This window comes from Cynocephalus volans, chromosome 8 (assembly GCF_027409185.1).
Source record: "Cynocephalus volans isolate mCynVol1 chromosome 8, mCynVol1.pri, whole genome shotgun sequence".
NCBI lineage: Eukaryota > Metazoa > Chordata > Mammalia > Dermoptera > Cynocephalidae > Cynocephalus > Cynocephalus volans.
Window position 1 is genome coordinate 75921572 of NC_084467.1, and position 4142 is coordinate 75925713.

At 44.3% G+C, this 4142-nt stretch overlaps 1 pseudogene; it reads right to left on the reverse strand.

The window, feature by feature from the left end:
• Positions 1–2425: 2425 nt before the first annotated feature.
• LOC134385029 (large ribosomal subunit protein eL21-like) lies at positions 2426–2907 on the reverse strand (annotated as a pseudogene).
• Positions 2908–4142: the final 1235 nt, after the last annotated feature.

The window sequence follows — 4142 nt, forward strand, 5'->3', positions numbered from 1 at the left end:
CTCTGACTGTTTTGAGCCCTGGCCATTTCAAGGCTGGCCCTGGTGAGCACATGGAGCCAGAGCTGGCAAAAGCCACAGCTGTGCCCTTGGGATGAAGTTGCTCGGAGGCTGCAAGGGGAGAAGAGGGCCTTGGTGGCCCCCAGGCCAGCTAGACCACTAACAGGGTTCCCATGGACCCACAAAGGAGCAAGGGAAAAAAACAACTGAAAAAAGGAGCCATTCAAAGGCTGGTGAATCATTGCAAGGGACCAGCACACAGCCCACCCCATGGGAAATTTTGGAGTGTGGGGGCAGGGAAGATGGACCCACTCGTGGAACACTGGGGCACAGCATGGACAGCTGATCTGCCCTCCAATCAGCAGAGGCCCACTCAGTGGAGACTGGTCAGGAATATAGAACTGCAGGGGTACAGTTTGCTGAAAAAATTCAGGCCCAGATCAGAGTTTCCACACAACCCAGGTGTACCAGACCTCACAAGAATGGGAAGTACTTATTAGGTCAACAATTAAAACCCAAGCTGCACGAAAAGCCTTCCCTAGAGAATCAGCAGCAAAGCAGCAATTTAGCTCAACCACAAAGATCTAGGGCTAAGTCCCACAGGAAGTTCTCCCATTTTAGAAGTAACAAATTAGGACAACAAATTAGTACCAGCGCAGAGTTTAAATGGTGCGGAAAGCTAATAATCCAACACAGAACTGAAAGAAAAAACAAAAAAACCCCATGTCAGAAACAAAATTTTGATATTAACCAATAAAGGTCTAGCATCATCAAAGTACACCTATAAAACCTAAAAGGACTGTGGATCCCCCAGGTTCCCAGGCTGGGGTAGGGGTAGGGTCAAGGGCCTTAGCCACGCCCTTCCAACATCTGTTTCCAGCCCAGTGACAACCACCAGGCTGTTGCTGGAAGCTCCCCAGGCTCTCAAGCCAGGATGGAGGGGCTGAGGGCCTCAGCCAGTCTCCCTATATGTCCACATCCAGCCCAGTGATGACCACTAGCCACCACCAGAAGAACCCTGGGCTCCGCAGCCAGGATGGGGGTACTGAGGGCCTCAGCTACATCCCCCCAATGTCAGCTCAGCAATGACCATCAGGCTGCTGCTGGAAGCGCCCCAGGCTCCTGAGCTGGGTGGTGGCCAAGGGCTTCGGCCACAATCCTGCAACATCCACCTCTAGCCCAGAAATGACCATTGAGTCGCCTATGGAAGTGCCTAGGCTGCCGAGCTGGGGTGGTGGGGGGCCAAGGGCCTCAGCCAGTTCCCTGATGTCTGCATCCAGCCCAGTGACGACCACCAGGCTGCTGCCAGAAGCACCCCAGACTCCCTAGCTGGGGTTGGGGGTGCTGAGGGCCTCAGTTACATCCCCCTGATGTCTGCATCCATCCCAGCCATGACTGAGCCACCACCAGGGCCTCCTGGGCTCCTCTGCCAGAATGACGGGGGTGCTATGGGCCTTAACCACACACCCCCCTTCCTTATCTTCCCACCTTATCTCCCTCCCCTTTCCTCTCTCCCTCTCCACCCCAACTGCTCCACATTTTAGAATGTTAAAAAAAAAAAAAAGAAAAAATAGTAAATAAATTTTTAAAAATTCTTAAACAGCTCTAAAAGCAAGTCTGAAGTAAGAAAAATGCCCCTTAAGGCAAAACAATCACATACATAAAAAAAAAGTCACCCAAATGCATTGGGCTGTAGATGAGTCTACGTCCCCTTCTCCTGAATCTGGGCTTTGTGACTGCTTGACCCATGGAAGATGGCAGAAGTGACACTGCAATTTCTAGGCCCGGGTCTTAAGAAATTAGCAGTTTCTGCTTCCTGCCTCTGGATGCTTACTTTTGGAACTCAGTCACCACGCTGTGAGGAAGCTCAAGCTACCTAATGGAAAGGAACTGACAAACTGGCACTGGCTGTTTGGCACATGATCCTTCTTTCATTAGAGCTACAATTGAGATTATTCTTCAGCTCAAAGATGGGGGAAGGAGTGCCTGAGTATGGTGTGAACTAACAGGCACTTCTCTTAGTTCACACAACTAGTGAATACTCTAAGAATTCTTAGAGTATATACAAATGAACACTGGAATCTCAAAAAATTTAACATTTATGCTTAGGTTTGTCTTTTTCTGTTTTTAAAGCAAGTTGATGATTAGTTTTAAAAAGCAAATTGTATACTACAGGCTCCTAAAGAGTTTATTAGTCATTAGAGAAAGCACTAGATAAAGCACTTAAATGTTTACGTAGGCATAATGGAATATTTGCTGATCGTTCATGATCTTTAGAGTTGATCTTACTGGATTTTGTCATTCCTCTGTTTAAGGTTCTTTCTTTTCTGGTTTCTAAATTATTATTATTAACCATAATAATAATTATTATTTTCTTTTTTTTTACAGTACAGTGGTCTTGGTCTTTTATTTTATATTTTTACACCCATTACGCTATGAATTGATAGGGAATAGGTTCCAACAGCTCAGGCTCCTTGCCATTGGCTCTCACAAAGTGTGCTTCTCTGGGTGGAGCAGGCTGGCACTTCAGTTGAATCCAGGTTCCTTTCTCTTTTGCTTCCTTCTTTTTCTGATTATTCTTTTTCACGCATTTCAGGAAGCTGTCTTGGCTCTCAGAGTGCTTAATATGCTCAATAAGCACATTAATTCTCTTGGCAAGAATCTTGCCGTTAACTTGTTTACAACAATGCCAACAGCATGCTGGGTAACACTGCAGACTCTTCCAGTTTTGCCATGGTAACATTTGTGGGGCATTCCTTTTTGAACAGTTCCCATTCCCTTGATGTTTACAATATCACCTTTCTTGTAGATTCGCATGTATGTGGCCAAAGGAACAGCTCCATGTTTTCTAAAAGGCCTAGAAAACATGTATCGGGTGCCTCTCCTCTTTCCCTTTGTGTTCGTCATTTTGGTGAATTACTGGAAGATGGCAGTTCCGGCCGAAAGCTCTTAATTATCCTTCTAAAAGCAACTTAGAATACAGCTAAATTGTTAAGAAGGCATAAACTGTATGCTCTCTGCCTACCTTCCCAGCCTCGTTTCCTACTCCTCTTCCCCCTGGCTCACCAGGTTCCAGACATGTGGGCCTCCTTTCAGGTGTGGAAAGTGCTGGACTTTGTCCTAAACCAGAGCCACTGCACATTCTCTTCCCTGACTGGAAGACATTTCAATTCTCTTTTCCTGGAGAGCTTCTGTTCATCTTTTAGGCCTCGGTTTGAATGTCACATCCTCAGAGATCCCTAAACTCATTTATGGCTCTGTTGTAAATGTTTTTTTTCCTTCATTGCTTTTTACCATAATTGTAATGATATATTTGTACTTTTAGTTGTAATGGTTGCCTCTTCCACTAGAATGTGACCTCTACCAGATGTGAGGACATTATGGGTTTTTTCAAGACTGAACTGAAACTGAGAAAAAAGAAAATGAGTTAAAATCCAGTAAAGTGACAGAAGGCAACAGAGGCAGGTAAAAATTAAGAGAATTTAAAATACAGTTTAAAGAATTAAAGAATAGCACCCTAAAGACCATTTAGTGGAGGGCAAAGTGCTTAATACATCTAAATGGCCCCTGATGATAAGACTGTAAAATAATGAGTATTCTCTTCATGAGACATCAAGAAAATCTAACATGTGTGGAAACTGGGGTCCTCATACATTGCTGGTGGGAATGTAAAATGATGTAGCTGCTTTGGAAAAGTTTGGCATTTTCCTCAAAAAGTTAAACCTAGCACATGACTAAGCAGTTCCACTCCTAGGTGTGTATCCGATATAAACTTACTTCCACAAAAAAACTTGTACATGAAGGTGTATAGCTGCATTATTCATAATAGCCCCAAACTGGAAACAACCCAAATGTTTACCAAATAATGGACAAAATGTGGTATACCCATGCAAAGGGATATTATTCAGCCATAAAAAGGGATGAAGTACTGTAATGCCATATGAATGAACCCTGAAGACATGCTAAGTGAAAGATGCCAGACACAAAAGGCCATATATGACATATTTATATGAAATGTCCAGAATAGGTAAATCCAAAGAGACAGAAAGCAGGTTAGTGGTCGCCTAGGACTGGGGAGTAGGTTTGGGGAATAACAGACCAGTAACAGGTATAGGGTTTCTTTTGGGGGTGATGAAACATTCTAA